Genomic DNA, 23,918 nt, shown 5'->3' on the forward strand with positions numbered 1-23,918 from the left:
ATGATCTTTTCAGGTGGGATTTTTTCCCCCTGTGTTTTTTGGTTATTTTATAAATGCCAAATTCGACAAATATTTTTTTTCTCTTGGTCAACAAGGCTTATCTATAATTCAATTTAATAGCCCTATATAAAATTAAAATTATTGAAATCAATACAATATAAATTATGTTTACTAAAACAAAAAGGCACTACAATTTTAGCAATAAAACAAAAATTCATCTATAACACAAAAATAAAATAAAAGCTTGTCAAAAATACTGAATTGTTAAGTTTGTTAATAAAAGGACTATCCGTTTAAAAAAAAATCAAAGTTGAAGTTTTACAACGGATAAAACACCGAACATATCATAGTCCGAGGAAGCATGTTTCGCATACAAGATATGCAGATCCTTTGTAATAGCTCCATTAATCATCTTCTTCATTTTCCAGAGTAAAAGGCTAAATTATCATCTTTCTTCAAGTGTTCCTTTACAAGTTTGCCGATGGCGTTATATATTGGAAATAGAGTCTCGCATTCAAGGAGAAAATGATGGCTTGCCTCTTCCTTGGTCCAACAGAAGCCACATATTCGTTTACCTCCGTAGAAAAACTTTGCCTTTACTTCTTGAGTACCAGACAGAATTCAATAATTTAGCCATTTTTGTAATGATGATACTAAGTAATTTTTATAACGCTTAAGCTTTTCTTTACAGGGCAGTTTATTGCCCTTCTCTCCAGGTATTTAACAAAAGTGTCCCATGTCTGAGTTTGACTCGATTTTCTAAGGTCCGACTTACTAAGAAAAAACATCGAAGACGTATTGGCAATGCAGGTCTTAGAATCGGTTCATAACTCCCGAAAGCTAATTTGTATTGTTCGAAGGCCATTTTTTTTTATTGGCTCACCTATATTTGCTGTTTCGCTTGTAAAATCGACTCCACTCGTCTGGACCTTCATATCACAGAGAGAACCTCTGGTAGGAATTTCCCACATAAGGGACTTCTAAAAAGAGCAGAAGATATCAAGGATCCCCTCTTGATAGTCTTTTTATCCTTTCTGAGTAGGTTGTCAACTTTTCCAGAGCCCTTCTAAAATATCAGTAGGGCTCATTTGTGTACTTGTTACCTAAAAACAAAGAGAGATGAGCACTTCAGTTCCTCAGTCCAAAGTTACCCTATCCAGTAGGAGTTAAGTTATTTCCACAAAACATTAGAAGGCCGACATATTTCAGAGGATTATGAATTCTCTTCACAATGCTTTTTTCGAAATTATTTTCAACATAGTCGCTCCCAATACAAGACTCTAATAACTTTATGGTTTCTGTAATGTTAAAAGTTGGCCATATTTTTCCAATAATTCCATGATATTGGCTGAGTATTTTATTTTTCTCAGGGTCCATTTTTAGCCCAGAAACTATTATTGTTTGTATTGGATCCCTCCAAAAAAAGTCATCTACGTAGTAAAAACACTTTGGACCAGACAAAGGGGCAGAAAAACCAATCCATGTCATCTTGATCCATGTGAATTTTCGGGATTAAAGGGTCGATGCACATAATAAAAAGCAGAGCCGAGGGAGTGTCCCCTTTTCGAACACCTCTTCCATTATCAATATCGACAAATAGAGACAAAAAAAACTTTTGTAAACAAGAAGATTTTATTTTATGTTGATTACTATAAAAATTTCGTAAAAGTTTGCCACAATTAACTGCAAATATTTTGAGCCCTTTTTATTTTAATTTTTTATGGAACGGGCGCGAGATACAAGCAATATCAAAAAACGGAGAACTAAATAAGTTATATCGTCCAACAAAGCCGGTCTAGGATTTTCAAACCGACACCCAACACTACCCATTTATTACTTATTATTATCAATGTTATTTTTTCTCTTTTCTTTTCTCACAAAAATTTACTTAAAATATTTATCTTGTAATTTTTTTTTTTTTTTTTTTTTTTTTTTTTTTGTAAGGGATGTCTTTATGACACGTTAATGGATGATGTACCTACTAGACGATTATTATTATCCACTTCCCTGTTAGAAAGTATGTTCCTACGACAACATATGCAGAGGTACGAAAAATAGGAATACAAATTTATGTAAAAATGTTTGTTTTTTAACTAATTATTTTGTATAATTACTTTCAAAAAATGTCAATTCAGAGCACAAAAATTATCATATGCCTTCTTTTTTTTTGTTTTAAAAATACTCTTTCTTAAAAACATATTTTTACAAAAAAATTACTCTTCATGACCTAAATCCTATGACAAACTCCCTGTTGAATAATGGAAAATATCGGTTTTTCCTTTCAAAATCTGCAAGACATCATTTACACCCAAGGACTCGACACTGAAAGATTTCTGATTTCTCCTTCATGTGCTGATGTGTATTTGATATAAGATATGTCAAAAGTTGGAAATAAAATTGAAACTCCCCAAGTTTTTGGCTAACATGATAGCGAATTCTTTCTGTGGAAGTTATGGAAGCAAGAAAATTTAGAGCTTCATTCCAGATTTCGACAGAATGTATTTATGAGTATTTTCGAAAACTTTTTTAACAATATTTTGCAAGCTTTTGTCGAGTGCCCGTTGGTTACCTTTTTACATGAATTTGTTTCTCTTAATGTGGAGAGGGAAAGGTTAGCAACTTGAAGGCAACCATTTTGTTCGGCTTGCAAATGAAAATCGGGCAATATATTTCTCTTGTTTGAACGCCAAAGCTCATCTTGCCAAAGAGTTGAAATGTGGAGAGCCATTTTATAAAACTAACTATAGAGCATTAATTGTGTCATCCGCTGCAGTTTTTTCTTTAAAAATACTAAAGACGTGTGGGGATTCCTGGGATTATGCTGAATTATCTCCCAATTTTTATATACATATTTATCGTGATGACATTTTTATTTGAAATCTTTTTCAAAAGATTTACATTTTTAAGGCTTTATTTTTTTTTCAATACATATTACAAAGTTTGCCTTTTTTAAAATGATATTTTGCAAAAAATATATTTAAATAAAATATTTTGTTACTCTGTTTATTTTAATTAAGTAATCCTCATTCCTTTCAAATATATTTCATTCAGAACAAAAAATATTAGTTTAAAAAAAAAAAAGACTGAATGAACCTTATTTTTATGAAGAGCCCCACATGGTCGAACAAATTGATCAATATGGATCCCTTGAATGTGAATATTTATATATGAATATATAAAACTAAGACATTGCTTCGACAAATAGGTCCTTTTCAATTCAAGTTTGATGCTTTAAACAATATTACTTTCATGCCAGTCACGTCATGGTTAAGCTTGTTTACTTATTCCTCACTTAAATATAAAAAAACAGGAGTTATAAGTAACGGATAACGACACTGCATAAAAAAAATGAAGGAGCGAGGCCTGACTTTACAGGCTAGTAAATTCGAACTTAACAGGGCTTAACTTTTTTAATTTCTAATAAATTAATTTAAAAGTATTTAAACTCAGGAGAACTATATTTATCTATTAAGGGCAACTTGTAAGATTATATGGAGGGGCAAGCTCAGGGCTTAGCTGAAAAGGCCAAATCATGTAATTGTATTCTTTATCACTGCAAAATTATTGATTTCGGGGGAAAAGTTTATGTGAGGTAAAAAAAATTTGTAAGGATTATTTTCTAAAAAAAAAAGTCATCTGGTCAAATTCAGGTCTGGAAACCAGAAGAAAAATCTAAGAAATGTTAATTAAAATTGATCATAAAATTCTAAAAAAACTCTTTTTGTAATTCCAATCTGATAATAAATTCTTTATTTTCCAAAGCTGTTGTCCTCATTTTTATACTCTTGAAGAGAGAAATAATAAATTATAAGTATTAAGTAATCACAAGTGCGTGAGAGAAAGGAGTCCGCCAGAGGAGTTATATATTTAAGTCTCTATTGGGCTCGGAGTAAAATTGAGAATCAACATGGGAGTAATTTCTGCCTATATCATTGCTAGATACGGAATGGAATTTGTGATTATCTCTCTAATCACATAGCTGCTTGCAGCTATTCTAATGAAACGTCATGACAGCTAAGCTGCTCTCCTTCCAAACATTCTTCAAATTGTAATGGTGATCCCGTTTATTTTCGATTTTTTTTTCCTTCACATATTTCATATTATTTGGAGGTGTATTAAATATGTCGTACAAACTGGGAGCAGCATTTTCTAGAGGGCAACTTGAACAGGCTTTTTATATTTTTTTATAAAAGGATACTCTTATTTTACTCATTTAAATATTGAGAAAGGAACATTAAATATCAAGTATCAAGTTAGTGTTTGTGCTCATGAAATATGGAAAGTAACCCTCAGGGTTTTTTGCAGAGTTGTAAATGTAACTTCTTGTTGGACAAGGATTAGAATGGAATTCAAAGTAATTTCAGCCACTTTGTATATACCCTTGATATAGCAAGGGCATATACAAAGTGGGATTGGGGTTTATTTTTTCCTCTTATTGCATTAATTTTTGGGGGAAAAATTTCAAAATTTGAAAAATTTCAAGTATTCAAATTTTAAAAAAATTATAAAATCCACAGCTGCTCAGAAAGTGGAAGATGAATTTATGTTTATTTTCTTCCTGTTACGGCTGTTTAGAGTTGATTTAATAAAACTTCATGCATAGCTACTCTCTTCCCAAAAATTCTTCAAATTGTAATGGTAACCACGATAATTTTTGGGTTTTTACATATCGGTAGGACATTTTTTTATAGGTTACTGTTAATAGTGATGCAAAGCTCCATGGCATTTGCCAAGGATGTGATGGGGGGGGGGGGGAGGTTCTGAAAGAGTAGTTTGTTTAAAACAAAACCAATTTTTTAATCGAAAAGGTTTTTTATTCTTTTTGGAAAAAATAAAAAGTCCCTTATCTTAATTCCAAAGGTCAATATATTTTAAAATCAAGAAAAAATTAGATGTCAAAGGAGAAATTGGAAAAATATGTTCTACAATCCCCCTTCCAATGAAAAATTCTCCTAGCACAACCTTGCGTAAGGGGCGTCCACAGGGAGTGGGCAATATATATATATTAAAGAATTTTTTCTTTTTTCTAAAAAAATGTATTTGATTTTATTTTTTTCCAAAAATTTAGTATTTGAAACTTAATTTGACCAAATCCCCCTCAAAATATAACCCTGATGACGCCCGTGTGCATAGATCCCTTTAAGATCAACGTGTCAACTATTAAACTGCTTCAATATTACCATTTAATCTATCAACACATCAATATACTTGGATCTGTCGGAAGGAATTTTCTTCTTCTTTTTTTAAAGAAGCTCAAATAGACAATTCGTTTCGTGAGAATATCTTAATCAAGCACCGTATTTTTATAGGTGTATATATTTATTTTTCCTTTGATCGTAGATAGATATCAAGATATCCCAAAAATGGAATAGATATAATATGATACTTATTTATTTAAACACCGTTTGGTCAAACATGTAGGAATGCGCTCCCGGATCACAAATAAGGCTATTTTCTCTCACTCAGTTGGAACATTAAAAAAATGTTGCAAAGAATTTGGGGTATTAATATGTTAATTCCGTGCAAACATAGATTGCAGTAGATGACTATAAATTACGAGTCGTCACGATCTCCCACCCACAAAATACCAAATATTAAATATACAATAACTAATACGCGCAACAAAAATAGACAGATTTGATCCTCCCTCCCATTGATAAGGAAGTGAAATTTATTGACGTCACAGACTGTATAATAGACTAAAAGTTACGTCATTTAAGAGAGATAGTTTTTGATATGCAGGGTGTGCAAGCTATCTATTGGCTCACTCTCTTGGGCAAACGCCCTTAAGAAGTTGATTTTTTTTCTTAAGTAGCTTGTTCAAACCTGCACCAGTTAAAAAATGGAATCAATAGACTTAATTAAGTCTTAAAGTCATAGCTTAAGAGAGACGTCACTGTCACGCAAATAATATTGTTACAAAGCATTAATATCGTATTAAAATGAGGAAAATGTATTAACTAGTATATTAAGGTTTTATTCTATGTTATACCATTTATTGTGCTGGTAGTATTGAAATATATTCAGTTAAATATAATATAGGGGACGGAAAACGAAGCCAATAAAATATAATATAAAATTAATGGTGGTCCTATAAAAACTTAACAATTAAACCGGACGAAATGTGTGTTTATAAATAAATAACAATTTGTAGTATGTATGTCTTGTACCTTGTTGTTTACTAAATGATATAAATTGCTTCAACAAATATCCCCTGTAACTTTTTTGCATAATTGATTAGATTAAGTAGTAAACATATTTGGTTGTTTAGTATCTCAAAAGATCCTAGAGCCGGACCAGCTTCGAGTACTTGAACTTTTACATATCATAAAACAAATTCATTTGATTTTCCGGATCTTAAAAAGCTTTATATTATTGCTTAATATGGATAGGAAGAGTCTTGAATCCGGATCTAAAGTACTTGATTACGGTTTATAGTTAAATTTTTACTATCATAAATCCAAGTAAGCTTCTGATCCTCGACCTTTTATGGATCTGAATAAGATCCGAGGGATTTTTTTAATCTTAAAAATATTATAGTATTGCCTAATACTTATCTTGAGTAGTAATCTTGAGTAGTGCTTTGGAGTTACATCTACATAAACATGTGTATCGCTAGGTTATTCTTCAATGTTATTATATCAATAATTCTGATAATAACTAATAATTGAGCTCGAATAGTAATAACATTGGGTATTTCATTGTTTCGGTATCAGTAATTAGTACAAATCTACCTTCAATTTGAGTCCTATTTTATTTAGGTCCGAACTTTGAGTAAAATAGAGCTCATAGACAAGTATCCGTCTACCTTTGTTTTTGAGTCTGACCCGGTTCCGAGAAAATGTGAGTCTGCCCTAATTTTATTAGGGGAGGGAGATATATTGCAGTCAGTTATGTATTTGTCAATAATATCTCTTTCCCAATTAAATTGGATTATAAATTCATCACGAACTTGGGAGGAGACGGAAGAATATACAGGTTGTGTAACTTTTTTCTATGTTTAGTGTCATAGGTCTTGTTAGAAGTACTACTCAAAGCTTCAAAAGAAAGTGATGTAATCCCCATCTTCGCTAAATGAAGTTTCCGCTACCAGATTTTTTTTTTTTTTTTTTGTCATTTGTAAGCTTTTGAAGGTAGGAGGATTTGCAACACGGGACGGTGATCGTCAAAAAGTTACAACAATAAAATTAACATCATAGTTGCATAATAAAATGTAGATTATTTTGAGAGAAAAATCAATTGTTTTAGTTTACTAAAAACTGCTTTTAAGGGGTATTGTTATTTTAGTAGGCCTTAGGTTCACAAGTGAGGACATACATTTTATGTATTGTTTGTTTAACTGCCTCTTTCAAAGAGGGTGAATGATGTAAAAGAACCCGTTAGTCACAATATGTACTCTGTTCATATATACATATCTACAAACAACATTGAATTGAAAATATCAAGTGTCTTGAAACCTAGCCCATTCTATTCTCTCATTACTTTATACTTAACTAGCAGAATACCTACTCGTTTCAAGCACTTTTGTAATTGGATAGTTATAATCAACATGATATATTATTGCTCAAAACCCGATGTGCATTTGTGTACATATTTATTGATGTTTCTGAAAAACCAATAATTTAACAGGCTTTAATTTGAGTTATGCCATCAACTATTAAAGACTCTACTGCTTTTTTTAAAGGCCAATAAACATACCTTTATTTATCATTTTGACAAAAAACAACAACATACAAATTGAATACAAAACAATCCCTACACATATCTGGTATGTGTTAAAGAAAAAACAATAAGAAGAAAAACGACGATAGAAAATCACAGTTTTTTTTTTTTACACATGCACATAAAAGTCTGAATTAACGACCATTGTCGGAGAAATTTGCTAAAACGTCGAGTTCTTTCTCGATTACACCTTCCAAATTTGTTGGTAAAGGGTTTGTTGATATATCTGCAAGAATATATTATCACCTGTGCTTTACTGATGATATGGCCTCCACCTTGAAATCCCTGGGAAGATTCGTATCTGTAGCCACTGCCTAATCAGTTCTTGACGTCGAGACTAGTAGTTTTTCTTTTAATTTTACTTCTCACATTTTTACCCAAGGAATTAGCCTATTACACCCGTAGAAAATATGTGCTGACGTATCTATTTTCTCGCTACAGAATGTCCATTAATCTCTCATCCTCGTTATTCGACTTATTCGTATAAATTGATGCGGTAGCTATTCTGTAGCGAAGCCATTTTTGCCTTAATAAAGTAAAAAGGTTTTTAAATAGTATTTTTGTGTCGGTGTCAACCCTCGGGGGACGTAGTCTGTCCAACCGTTTGATTACCAGCTTTTCCGCTGAGGTTTCTCCCCGACCTAGTAGTTCCATTCTTATTCGTTTATTGTTATTGTCTCCAGAGCTATAAAAAGAGGAGATGCTGGCCCAAAACGCCTAGTTAGACTCTACTGCTTCTCGAAATATGATACAGGGCGTGGATTTTAAATCCGAAGGATAATTTATATATCAATTTATTTCCCAAAATATATTCAGCAATTCATAAATCTTTTGCTCTTTCATGTAAAGTACCATAGTGAAGTCTATCACTCAAACAAACCACCTCAAGCTTCAACCACAGCCTCAAACCTGATCCTGACAATAATGGGCAAACGGGGTACGTATTCGGAGGCCATCTCAAGGATTTTGTATTTTTTCTTCTATATTTTTGTAATTTAAATTTGATAATTACACTTTCATTAATATAGATCTAAGGGTTATCAAGGCACTGACGTCTGAAATAGTTCCAGATTTAAAATCAACAACCTGATACTTCAATTAAATACTCTTGAAATATTATCTCCTCATTTTAAGGGTTCTGTTGTGAAAATAAAAATATTGATAATTTTGAAAAAGCATCTCTAATTATCCCATGTTACCCAGAATATATTTTTTTACCCGAAAAAGCATCAAAATATTGATGCGAATTTCGGTACCCTTACCGTTACAAAAATATTTGTATCGTAACAACACTAGTAGATACCATTTACAAAACCAGTCAGTTTGAAGTTTAGACGAGACAAAGAACGATGTTGCGAACTAACGAGTATTCATCGTCAAAATCTTATTTTTGATTTAAATCTTAGTTTCCAATTAAATTATATATACTTATAAACCTAAGCAATCTTACATATTAATTGTATTGTTATAAGAGACCTTTTAACCTTTTAAGGGGTTGACCTCTGGTGTTATCTTGTTTTTTACTGAGCGTGATTAATCACCCACAACAGAAACAACAACAAAATATAAGACGTCTCATCATAATCTCTAAGGCCCCGGGTTAAAATAAGTTTCTCTTTGACTCATCCCCTCTTCAATAAGAATCAAAATTTATTTTCGATCGTCATAATTCTTCAACACCCTAATTTAATAGTGAAGCCCTTTTAATTATAGCCCCTTTGTTTGATTCACCTCATGATGGTAGCTTTTATTTTATTCTTCCTACTTTAATTATTTAACTCTCTGTTTTATCGTCCTCGTTTAATCAATTAGCTTTAGTCCGGAAAGCTCTTCCAAGGAGAGAGATCCCCTTGATTTATGGTTTTGAAAACAACGACCATAACACATAAATTATTAACTTGCCAAACATCTGTTTGTCGTTTGAAGGGAAAATTGTTCAAATTAAAAAACATGTTGTAATTCATTTTTTTTTTTTTTTTTTGTGAAAATGAATTATTCTTTTTTCAATTCGGTGGAACTCTTCGTTTTACAAGTTATTAGATTAATGTTAGTTATAGCAGTTTTCTGTCATCGGTTGGTCATTAATTACAAACTTCATTAAGAGCATGAGATATTCATCTCTTTATTTTGTATAAATAATGAATAATAATTATTTATTTTTTTACATATATACAATTAATATAATTCCAAGTGAATGGTAGAATTTATTTCGATCATTAAAATTATATGTAGTATCTAATGAAGGGTGTGCACAAGGGGAGGGTCTAGGGGTCAAATGGTCATAATATGAAATCGTCAATCCCTCTAAGAAATTCATAAGTAACTTCATGAAGTACCATCATTAAATTCCACAATTTCATATTTATTTGATGTACATTTTTCTAAGCCATGTGAAGTCATGTCCCTCCATTCCAACACGCATGTACTACTGTTGAGAATCGGTCCAAGACCGATATTTGTTCGGTTCGGTATTAAATTATTTTTTACAGACGGATTAACACCGATATTTTGGTCCAGTACGAGATCTCAGACAAAATACCGAAATTAACTCGTTTTAAAATCGTAGATCTCAAAAAGGCGGTCTCAATATACAAAATGGGGACCCAAAACTTACAGTTATGATTGGTCATGTGTTTTTGTCAAAATAAGTGTGTCATGCCTAGCAGTCAGTACGATACATCATATTGAAAATTCCAGCAATAGTGACGTCATAGACAATGATTGGTTGCGTGTTTTATCAAAATCTGCCAGTCTTGCCAGCATTTGGTACGATACATCAAATTGAAAAATCTAGCAAACCCGATTACATCATGATCTAACCTTTATTTCTATTAACCAATATATTGACCTAAATATCTTCATGAAATATTGGGATTCGTGCATTTATAACTGCCCAAAATACATTAGGCATTTCTCATTTCATGATATTTGTTAAATACTGTTTTTTAGTTAACTCATAATGTATGTGGTGTGTCAACATATAGACAATCTTGAAGAAGAATCAAGAAAAGGAGACAGTTCCATTTTTTTTCTTCATATATACATACAGCCATATATTGAATATCCTATTTGATTTAATTATAGGCTTTGTACTCAAATTTCTGGGATGAGATAAAATAACCAAGAATTCATACTGCAGTGTAATGCCTTTATCTGGTTTCTGAAGCTTCATTTGACCCCGATATAGCCATTAAAATAAAATCACCAAATTATTATTCTTTTATCGTGAATTTTGGTTAATTTAAGTGCTATTTGCAACGCACCTAAAGGATTAATAAGAATACTTTTGTTGATAGACAATGATGGCCATTTGTTGAAGAATACCAATATAATCCAAACTTAATTTTGAGATAATTCATTTTAGATTGTTTTAGCGTTAACGACTCTCATAGTTAGTTATTATTTAATACAGTTTGTCCATCAAACAAATATGTTATTTAAGTTGCGTGATTTTTTACTCAAAGGTCCATTTATAAACGCTTTTGACACAAATGATCCAATTAAGGAACCATCTTTCTTTCTCCCCCTTTTAAGGCTTTAATGGTCATCGGAAGAAGAGAGACAAATGATGGAGTAGATTTGATGAATTACCTTTTTGTTACATCTAGGGAATTCAAACGATTTTTTTTAAATTCTTTTTGTTATTTAGATCAAATAACAGGTTCTCTCTGATAAGTACAAACAAAACTACTTTTACTGAGAAGCTGAGTTTGAAGAATTGAATTCATTAAATTTTATTTTAGTAGTATGTGAATCACTGCCAATAAAAAATTTAACTTTTTGCTAATTAATCCGAGATAATTATTCATTTATATTCCATGAAGGGAGTCCGAGTAGAGTAGCCTTACGCGTTACTTATTTTCTCACTCCAGGAGGTGCTACGAGTGGCGTACACATAGATAGAGACCCTCAAAAACCTAAGTGTACACATAAATATATATTATATTACAAAAATCTTATTTTCATAGCCGAGTTTTAATTTGAAATTTGCTTTTTAGAATATATCATAGTTAATGGCCATAGGTTGAAATGGATAAAAAAAAGTTATAAAAGAGAGAGGATTGACCTCATTATGACGTCACTGTGGGGTTAAGAAAGATATTATTCGGGGGTTAGTTTGAACATTATTATTTATATACTCCTGCTCCCTTAAAGCTACATAACATAGCTTACTACATGAAGCTTTTATGTTACAAATATGCACGTGTTCCTTAGAGCAAAGGTTGGCAACTGATGATCTACAGATCCCTTGGGCTCCGACCACAAATACATTAAATTAAAATTATTAAATTTTATAAATAAAATAGGCATAAATACAGTAAAATAACTACACTTGAGATAATATAAAATATTTATGGTAGACCTGATTTCCTGAGAGACAGTATATCAACCGTCTATATTAGATTTTTGGAGAGGAGTGAGTCATCAATTTGCTAAGAGAGAAGAATAATTGCAAATTCGAATACCCAATAATCTATAGGGAGAGGCTGTAGCCCCCAAATTAAAGAGTTTTGGCTCTTTACTAAAAATTTAATATTTGATTTTTTTATTGCACAAAATTTAATTTTTAAACTTTTTTTTAATTTTCTGTGAATACCTGTAAGTTTTTGAAATTTTCTCCCTCTATTTGAAATTAACAATATCAAATCAAATACTTATAGGACTTATAGGATCCCCCTCCTCCTTATGTAAAATTATACACTTTTTATTTGAAGAAACTCATCAACAGCAACAAAAATTCTTCTTTACCTCAATATAGATATATTTTTTCTCATTTAGTATCATAATAAACTCAGAATAATTCCAAACACCGTGTTATGCAAAATCCGTGGTGATTGAAATGTTAACATGACATTTTGAGGACTCGTTATTAACAACATATTATCTTTCGGAGGAATCAAATCCTAGTCTGAGATCGCTGAAATTATTTATCTTATATATAACCTAATTTATGCTTTTAAGACGAGATAACGCGTCTACCACAAAAAAAAAAAAGGTAAAAATTTTAAACGAGATATCTCGTTTGAAATCCAGTAATGGGTTAAAAAATCAGGACTTTTTGTATCTATAAGGAGATTTCACTACATATATAGGGCGAGGACTCGAAAAATAAAATTATCTTCGAAGTTGTCTTGCCTCAGTTCTAAAAGTTTGACAATTTTTTTCTTTCCACCATTCGATTGAGCTAACCAAAAACTACAATTTGATGTTCACTTTGTTTTTGTGCGATAAAAAGTGTCCGAGTAACAAACAAGTATACACAGGTATATCTTTACAGTGGATACTGTTCAGAAGAGGAGAAATGATCGCTTCTTGCCTGAATCAAGAACTTCGGTCGAGGGAACCTGTAGTACCAAACATTCAGCTCAGGTTATGGTCCACGGTGTAATGGCGTCTGAGGGCAGCAAGATGCACCCAGTATACACATCCAAGAAGGTGCAGGATTTCTGAAGGGAGAACATGGCTGCCTTTCTGGCTTCGTCCTTAGCCGACATGAACCCCTGAATTTCGCTGTTTGGTGCATCTTAAAGGTAAGACAAAGAAGACTTTCCAACCGAATGTTGATGACTTGAAGCCCGTGGTCACAGAGGAATGGAACAACTTGTCCTCGGACTACATCAAGGTCAGCTGTGCTTCTGTTCCTCCCCGTATTGAAGCCATCATTGATTAAAAAGTGAAGAAAATTGTTGAATTACCAACTTTTAATTCAAAAGTTTTTCCTTAAAAATGGCATGCACAAAATAAAAATATATAGAAGAGAAAATGGCTTCTAAAATTTTATATTCTGAGCAGATTCCATTGTTTTATCTTTAAATAGGTAAAACTCATGTTACAGGGATCTTATTCGTTATCCAAGGTGTCCCTGTATAAGATATATATGTAGATAAAAATATTATGTACATAACTTTGTTATCTGTATCTCATTTTGGAGAATATATATATGTTATATACAGCCCTCATAAGTTATGATAGGTAGGATATCGAGATAAACCAATGGTTGCCGCAGCGCTATGGCGTGGCTCTTTTTCTTATTGTTTTAATTATTATGACTTTTTTTGTGTGTGTTTAAAAACTATTGATGAAACATTCTTTTGTTTCTTTTGTATTTTTATTATTTGAAAGATTTTTATTCTTGTTTTTTTGTTTTTTTCCAAAAACCATCATAATTAAAAGACATAAAAAAACAAAATATAATTGAACTGTTTTCTAATAAATAAAACAAATTATTTAATGTATTCATCCCTTTACATGCATGGGTCTAACATTGCTTTTAAGACATTAACATCCTCATTTATTGGGAGATCCAGGAGGGGAAAGGGGTCCCCACTATTTTATAACTCAAAGCATCCCAAAGTACCAATTTTTTATAGGAAATACAAATTTACTTGTACTTTGGTACAAATGAGGTTTCTCCCCCATTTCCACAAATCAAGGAATATATATTTTTGACTTAGAAAAAATTATCCCCTTGTAAGAAAAAATTTTCATGGGGTAAGAGAGGAATAAACATTTTATAAAGGATTTCTTTCCTAAAAAAAGTGATCATTTAATCAAAAAGGCCCATGGAAAAAAAAATTAAGTATGTGATTTATAAGCCAATATCCTCTATTTTTCACGTTACCCAGACCCGTAATGATTATAGATTGAGTTGTAAATGAACACATAAATATTTTCTAGCGTGCAATATTTATTGTTGATGGCAAACCTAACAACTTTTTTTTTTTCATTTTCCAAAGCTCTGTTGCCATTATTCTTTTTATTCTCTGATAGAAAACATCTAACACGGTGTTCCTCCCTAACAAAAAAAAATACAGTGTATATATTATGTTGTCAGCTTTCGATATTTCTATGTACTTCATTTCCTTAATCAATGTTCTGTACGAGGATGGGTTTAATAAGAATTAGTCTCATGTTAAACTGTGAACACTTCTTCACAATTATCAAGCAATAATTTTATATTATCAACTTCATTTGGTTAGTTAATACTTCGTTAATTTGGTATATTGCCTTCCTTTCTTAGGAGCTAGAAGCCAATCTAATGCAGTGGGATGACAGCTAAGCTGTTTTTCTCTTAACCCTTTTTCAAATTGTCAGGGTTACCATGTCATTTTTTGGTTTAGTTCTTCTTCCTTTACATAAATAAAGTGCTCATAATTTACAACTATAGCTATTTATACTAACGCCAAGAAGGGTGGAAATGCAAAGAATTTCCTTGACCCAGTAGTGACTGAAAATTTGAGTAACCAGGGACATCTAATTTAAAAAAAAATAATGTTTGATAGTACGCGGTCTCCTGCAGCAATGCCTAAAAGTTAGTTACAGTATAAAAACCCACTTCACATCTTTACTCTATCGGTCCTCCCATATTCTGTAATCAAATTTGCAGAAAGAAAACGCGCAAAGTAGATATTCTCGAGCATTTTACAGAAATTTTCTTCCATTAGAAAGACAATTTGGACAATAAATTTGGTTTTTTGGTCAAATTCCGAATAGTTGTACTTTTAAGTCGTCGATAGTCAACTCCCACATAACGCTAGCTTCTTTTATTTTCCAAATAATTTGTAGGAAGATAGGTATACAAGTATGCACAAGGAACTAAAATAATTAACGATGTTTAATCTTTGTATGAGAGAATAAATTATAAAATATTTGATATTTTCCGCAAAAGGACTCTTCATTTCCTTCATGATTGTTTTTTTTTTTTTTTTTTTTTTTTTGAGAAAAAAAATAATCTATACAAACAGTAAGCATTCACATTGCGAGATATACAATACATTTTTTTTAATATTCTAGTCTGTATTACAAATAATTGGGTAACAAATAAGGGTTTAAGTGACATAACTTTCATTATTTACGCATCTTTTTTAACATTTCAATCCGATAAAAATACGTTAAACTCGACCCTAATTCCTTCCGAAATTGTGATTTACAAGCCTAAGGGCTTACCAAAAACCTCTCTTTTTTCTACGTTACCTATACCCGTGAGTATTATGGATATAGTTGTAAATTCTACATAAGTATTTTCTAGCGTGCAAGACTTTTGATAATTGGCTATGTAACTTTTTTCTTTTCTTTTTTCAAAGCTGTTACGATTACTATTTAAGTATCCACTGAGAAAATCTAACACGGGGTTAGCTTACTGAAACAAAAATAAATAGTATATATCTTTTGTATTAAGCTGTCGATGGCTCTGCTTCTTTTCCGCCATAATCATGATGATTCGAATTATAATTTATCGTTTGTGAACCTATGAACACTTCTGCATAATTTTTGAATAATAATTCCACCGATGAAAATAATCGATCCAAAATTTGTTAAACTACCAAGTGTTTTGTCCCTTTTTTCGGTTTCTTTTCTGTGTGTCCTCATAAAAGAAAGAGAGTATAACTGATTATATTTTGGGAGTTTTTGGTGTAACTTCTTGTTGGACTCGAAGAAGTAATTGTCTTAGACTCATGAACGGTGGAAAGTAGCAATAAGGGTTTGCTTGGGAGATATAAGTAGTAGAGTAGAATTGAGGATGAATTTGGTAGTAGTTCCAAACTACATGTCATATACAGAGTGGAATTTGGGTTTATTTATTTCCTCTCACAGCTGCTTGCAGCTGTTACAAACAAACGGTAAGACAGCTAAGCTACTCTTCTCCCAAACATTCATCAAATTGTCAAGCGGACCAATTAATTTTCTGTTTCTTATAACTTTACAAACTAGCGTGATTATACATCGTGATGGCCCACTTTTTGCTAATGTAATTTTGATCATTTGAAGAATGAATTTTCTTTTCCTCAACTGTTGTCAAGTTCCTTTCCTACTACATTCAATTACATTCTAAACCTGATTAAACATTCGTGGTTGCTCATAAAAGACGGAGAGTAACCTTGAGAATTTGTTGCAGAGGCATAATTCCAAGTCTCAAGTGGACACAGAGTAGAATTGAGGATAGAATTCGAAGTCATTCTTGCCAATGTCGTTGTTTAGTTTCTTTTTTCCCTCTCCTTGTCACAGCTGATTGTAACTGATCTAATGATACGTCAAGACAGCCAACCTGCTCTCCTACAAAACATTCTTAAAATTGTCCGGGTTACCATATTGATTTTTATATTTATTATTTTTTATATTATATATCACTGGTAATGACAGATGAGTAAAAGGCTTATGGACTATTTTGTAAATTAACTTCTAAATTTTAATTTAGTAGAAACTGAATTAATATGTAGAAATAATGAAAAATTATTATTATTTTTTTTTTTTTCAAATTTTTATATTTTAGTAAAATTAGATAAATATTGCAGTGACTCAAAAAGCGAACACATGAGCATCACTACTATGCATGTATATTATTTATGAGTCTGTTTTTGCTTTTTTTTAAATATTATTTTTCTAATGGTTTTATTATGGATAAACTGACCCAAATAATTAGGCAATAAGCGAATAGGGAAAAATTCTTCGAATTAAGGGATAAGATTGAATAATAGTTAGATAGAATAATTAATTAAACTGTTTAAAAAATAAGGCTAAAAACATATCTTAAGTAATTTTATTTTATTTTCCCTGATGAATCAGATTAGATATGAGCATATAAATCAACATTTATGTCTACACCTAATAACCAAAAATAGGTATATATTTGATCAAAATAATGCAACAAATTGTTGGTATTCCAGCTCAGTATAAAAATACGAGGAATTAGTATCTTTCAATCATGACATTTAAACGACATTAAAATGAGCTATGGTCACGATAGGACACTTAATTTTGTCTCTTTTGATATTAGACTTACATGGTATAAGTAATATTCAAAAAATTGATCTTTTGTTTAAGAAAATAAATACTTTTTTTCTTATCTATATAGTTAATTAAAAATACTTGAACATTGTACATGACCCGCAAATTTCTTTAGAAGGACAAGAATATATATTTTCTTCCAAGAAAAAATTATAAACTATCCCACATTTTAAAGATCAGGTATATCAGAGCCCCTTCTTGTGTTATAATATCAATGGACAACATGACTTACAGATTTTTTATTCATCGGAAAAACAGATTTGTTGCACATATTACTGGTTAAGCATATCTGATGATTAGACAACGTGACATACATATTTTCCATAAACGTATCTGACTTTGATTAAAGTATTTTCATTCATAGTTTAAAAATGTAGGACATATTATTAGTCAATGTTGAATATGGACCAGATACTGACAAATCTCAAAAAACATATATTAACATAATTCCAATTACTTTATTTTTTTTAATTCATTTTGGAACTTTTACTTCATTCTCTTAGTTAATTCATTTCTCTGAAAAAATTATTCTGTTCAATTTTAGTCTCTTTCCCAAAAATTAAATCAAACAAGTTTTAGTCTCTTCTAAAACAAATTATTTGTTAAATTTCGCATATATGAAAAAAGCACAAGGTCAAAAAATACCACTCCAAAAAAAAAAAACATCATCATGCAGGCTTCCAAAGTGACGTCACCATTATATATCTTGCCCCACCCTCTTCAAATACATTACAACTACAACCCCGGGTGATCGCCCGCAGTAGGTCACGGCCACCTCTTAAAATATGTTAGCCAACATTATGAGCACATTTTTGTTTTTGTTCTTCCATCCCAAGGGTTTAGGTGAACCCAGCAGACCAATGTTTACAGACTCCTGGTTATTGAGTGGATTTAGGAGGGGTTTATATTCTTTTAAGAGAAAAATTAGTAATCTAATTTTTGACAACAAGACCCAGATTTTGGAGGATTAAGACAACGAGCTTACAAAAATCGTATTTATATCAAGACGAATCTCAAGTACTCCATCACAGATATTCAATACAGTCCATTAAGAATAATTGAAATTTTGTACATATTATAAAATATAAATTTGTTCCATAAAACACATCACACAACCTCTTTTTCTCATTTTCAGAGGGATTATAATGTCTCTTTTTTTTTAAATTACAAATGACATACATAACAAGGAATAAATCTCGCCTAAAAGATTACGTACTTAGACAACATTTATTTGACAAACAAAGTAATTGAAGTCATTACTTCAAGCCAGGCTTGCTTTTTTTAATTTATTTATATAGTTAAGGGCCCATTACATAGTTATTCTCTGAGTAATTGATGACTACAGAGCAATTTTAATTCCATTACGGACAAATGAATTAAAAAATTGGCAAAAAGTAATTCATCTCACTCAAACTTTTATTTCCTTGTACATAATGTCCCAACAATATGTAAAAAATAATTTGTAAATAGGTAAATTAAAAAATTGCCAAAAATGAGGGATCACTCAATTTCTTTTAAAACTACAAAAACAATTATCAAACTCTTTGCAAGTTGATCTACATTTTCTAAGGTTTAATTTTCCTTGATGGAATTTATGAGCAATAATATTGAACCACCCACTTTTTAGGGTTTGTGAGTCATGTGTGGAGGTTCATCAATCAGTTTTTATAATACCTTCATACCTAGGTATATAATTATTAATGAGTCAAATCAGACAGGTTCAATATCTCATCAGTTAAGTCAATACTATATAGATGATCAAATACTTGTGAGAGTTAAATCAAATATTTACTCGGGGAAATTGAAAAATAGAAAAAATAAAAATAAATACAATTTTTTCAAATTGAAAAAAAAGAAAGAATGGACATCAATTGACATTCTCTAAATTGAATTATTTCCTACTTATAATGGAAAGACCTACCTGTTTTCAAAGCCTTTGTATATTTTTGAATCAATCAGTGATTATCACATATATATTTTATTTGTTGTAATAGCCTCACTACTGAGTCCCACAATTCGTACTCTACTCTGGATGAGGTTGTAAGTCTTACTGCTTCTATATAGCTTTTGACTTTACATATTAGTCTGTTTTTCAAGTATTAAAGAAAAAAGAAAGAAAATAATCTTGAGCGCACTCCATGAACAACGCTCTCTACCATCAACGGAGAAAACTCTATTTTTTTTTTACAAATATTATTTATTATATAGAATCATTAATTGGTTTGCGATTTTCTTTTCACAAAAAAATAATATTTATTTTAAAAATAACGAATCCACTATATGCTATTTCCTTTTCAAAGACAGGTTCACAAAATCCCTTCACAATTTTGTATATTAGATATATTTTATAAAATATGGTATTTTTTTTCAATGCGACGTATTTATTCAGCGCAATCTTAAAAATACGTGCATATATTCATACATAACACGCTCTTGGGCTCTTAGTAAGAAAGAGGAACAAGTCACAAAGTGGAAAGCTTTCTCTCTGTCCGTTGTTTCATAAGAGAGATAATTACTGTTCAAGGATTTTTTTGTCAATTGGACAGTTCCAGAAGTGGATAGTATGCGGCTCGTCAACATAAAAGCAAGCAAGGATGATTTTTCTTCCATGCGAGTCTTCATTTTATGCATAAATTGTTCTGATTAATCTTGCAGCTTGTAAAATTTGATCGTACAAGTTACAATTTGTACATAACAATTACAATGGGGGCCCAAAACTTGGAGTAGTATGACTTAATTACGAAAAACGTGACCTTGTTATGTTTTTAAATACTCTATTTACCTATATTTTTGCTCAATATGTTATCTTCTACCAGCGATAACTGCCTCGACACGCTTGCAAACAGATTGACAGCTCTTGACAAAGATGGCCGTATCCATGGCGTACCATTCTGTACGATGGCAGCTCAGAACAAATCCTAATTTGGATGAGAGCTACGGCAGACATTTTTCTCCAAGATGCCCCAAACTGAAAACTCCAGGGGTTTGACATCAGGCCTAGAGGAGTGCAACATGAAGGCATTGATGTTGCAGACGTTTCAGTTCTTCTTAGATGGTTGGGGCTGTAATGTACTTGTTGATGGAGATGCCAACAGTCTTTGCAGATATTTCAGTATTTCCACCTGTGCAGAAGAGATTGCACAACCATGGCCTTTTTTGTTGTTGCTCCCACATTTAAACACTTCGAGACACGGGATAAAAATAAAACTTGTTTATTTTTGTTTCAACTGTCATTTTTTTGTCTAAGTAAAACCTCCTAATTGAAAACGGGATAAAATTGTAATTAAATGCTACTTCAAGTTTAGGATCTCTACTACATAATAGATATAACAAATAACATCAATTCCCAGTCTTCGTTAGGATTATCATTGGTCCTCTCCAGTTTGTATATATTGAAAAGTGGACAAAATAACCACTTTGTGAATGACTACCAGTGTTTTCAAATTTATATGAGGTTTAAATTTACAACCACTTATTTTTTAATTTTCTCTTTTTCTATTTCTGGTGACGTCATTGGGACGAGTCCTGGTTATTAATACTGCATAAATTTAAAAAATAAAATTTAAATAAATGATATCATTATCATAGAAGTGATTACTCTTTATTTCTTAAGCAAATTTTATTTAATTTTTATAAATTGTCAAACAATAAGAATCAAAATGCAGATCACAAATTCTGGTTTCATCAGAATTTAATTCCTCTTTTCTTCAACAAGACAAAATCAAACTCCTCTTGGGGTTTTACAAATAATCACTTATTAAATTAAATATAATATATGAAAGATCAAAAATATTAAAACATATTATTTATTAACATGAGTTACGTCTATGTTTTAATCATCATTTAAAATTTACGTTTGGCATTATATTTTGTAAATTATATCTTCAGAAATATCGAGTATCCAAATATTTATACATTTTAAATTTATTTAGTATTCATAACCAAAAGGCATCCCAATGACGTCACCGTAAATAAAAAGTGAGATGTTTATTAAATAAATCTGCCTGCTATGCTAACCCAGCCATTTTTTTGTTGTCTGACCTTAATCTAGTAACAATTTACAATTTTATATTTTTTTTTTAAAGACGATTGTGGAATATTCTATTTAAATGCATTGTTTCATCAATCAAAAAAATCATATATCCAATGATTTTTTATTTTTTTTTTCAATATTATTTTCAAAATGAGAAAAAAAAATCCCCTAATTTATGGCAAAAATTGAAATTTTTTAATACATTGTTCTGCAAGACATGAAGAGTTAAGACTAGAAAAAATTGCCAATCATCTAGTTATCTTAACCCATCTGATAAAATATAATATAAAACCCTGGACCAAAATAATATATTTATAAAATATTCAACTATTTATTAAGTAAGGGAATTTCCATATCCATAGTAAGTGAACACAAAAACAGTCATGAACTAAAATCAAGAATTTTTTCCCCTGATATAAATAAATATGTATTTATATAATCCAATGATTCTTTGACATATTTCTGTCAATTATAGCCTTTGCAATTCAAACTTATAACTTTTTTCTGTACGAATGAGATACCCAAAAATTTTAATAATACTTTATACCCTTCATGAAACATAACTTAGGGCCTATATATCCCCTTTCAAATAAAATATATGTATTTGTAAATCCTATTTATATGACAAAGAATTTTATTTGAACCTTAACTGCAGTTGAAGTTCCTCCAAAGAATTAATCATTATAATTTGCAAGTATAAATGGACAATAATTACTTGTGTTACGTTTCGGTCTAACAAAAAAGCTTGGTCTGGACCGGTATCATATAAAAATTCGTTCTAGATGGGTCCAAAGGAAAAATTTGGTCTAGTTCGTTTCCATAAAAATCGGTATGGACCGATTTTACGGATAAATTGTGTATAACATGACATTATATGTATTTTCAAGTACAATGACATCATAAAAATTTTAAACCGTTTCTTAGTTTGGATAAATTTTAATCCTGTCGTCTCTTGTGAAATTCGGAATTCGGAATTGGAGCATCTCTTGAAATGGGTGATCAGGTTAGAAGTATATTCCTTCGATTCTGAAATCTTCATTTGTTCCTAACTCCTGGAGAACATAGAAGTCCAAATCTTTTTTTGATGCTCTTAATAAGGAGTAATATCGCCAGACATTACTACATAATTAGCTTTTGCTCTAAATCTTTACGATGTCATGTTAGAAAACTACATTAAGTCAAGAATGATTGCCTGAATTGTCTTATCAGTTATTAAGGAGTCTTATTTTTATATCTAAGATAAGTAATTAAGATTTAAAATTTGATTGCATGGATTAACTTTTCTTTTTTAAGATAAACATGAAAGAAATGAAAGTGGGATTCTAAAAGCTGTTCGTACTAAGATTGGAAGAAGATATGGATTTAAATCTAACATTATTTTATTATTTTGACATTTACTTTATTATTAATCATTATTAAGATAGCATTGGTAGAGATATATCTATCCTGTGCACAATTGTATATAGCAACTTCCACATGAAGAAGAGGGGTGATGATATTTTTGATTAAACTCCACGTCTGGCTTGTGTTTTGCAACCTAAAGTTATGACATATCGAACTGAATTCCGATGTTAGAACAAGAAAATATTATTTGGATCAATCTACTATTTCATTATTCTGTATTTAAAATTAATTGTTCTTCTTAGTCATATGATTCTAATTGTTTAATTTTGTATATTTAACTTGATGATGGTTTATTTTTTTAGTATGTAGATTATATTTAATTTAAGCCTTCTATTTTAAACTTGGAACTTCAAATATATTTCAAAATACTCTACTTTGTCGTTTTATTAGTTATTATTCTGAGAATATGGTTCATAATGAATTACAATTTCATGGAGTGTGACGTTTTCAAATCTACTGCAACGGAACCTGTAACCGTCTAAGTCAATTATACGTAGTATATCTTAATTAAACAAATACTTTCGTTATACCCTCAAAAGTCATAATAAAGTAGGCATCTGATAAATACTGATGTGATTATCAGTGAGAATCACATCAGTATTTTAAACAATGATACCATATGTCTTTCTCCCCCTTCCCCCTTCTCCTGGCATGCGTTTATCTCTACAATATTATCAACTATACTCATAATATATGAGGCCTCAAGAAATTGGTCCATAGGGTAAGACGTAAAAAACGGGCTATAAAGGGAGACCGGAAAAAATTGATCCACAATGTGAGATCAAAAAAAATAGGTACACAGGCTGAGACCGCGGTCTGGACCAAAAAATAGGTCCAAATCGGTTAGAAAAATCTAAGACCGAACCGGAAAAAAATCGTTACTGGATCGAATCTCAACAATAATAATTATTAGTAATGAAAATAAATTGGATTTCTTTTAAGCTCTCCCGTTTTTTTGGAGTTGGCAAACTAA

General features: G+C 30.9%; 1 protein-coding gene across 1 annotated transcript in view; it reads right to left on the minus strand.

The window, feature by feature from the left end:
• The window catches only part of LOC121128479 (protein unzipped), a 55,675-nt gene extending 35,857 nt beyond the window's left edge, over window positions 1-19,818 (minus strand). The window contains exon 1 of the mRNA XM_040724069.2: window positions 19,430-19,818. The gene's annotated coding sequence lies outside the window, so the exon portion shown is untranslated. The remainder of the gene's footprint in view (window positions 1-19,429) is intronic.
• Between the last annotated feature and the right edge of the window lie 4,100 nt (window positions 19,819-23,918).

This window comes from Lepeophtheirus salmonis, chromosome 1, assembly GCF_016086655.4.
Source record: "Lepeophtheirus salmonis chromosome 1, UVic_Lsal_1.4, whole genome shotgun sequence".
NCBI classification, from domain to species: Eukaryota; Metazoa; Arthropoda; class Copepoda; order Siphonostomatoida; family Caligidae; genus Lepeophtheirus; species Lepeophtheirus salmonis.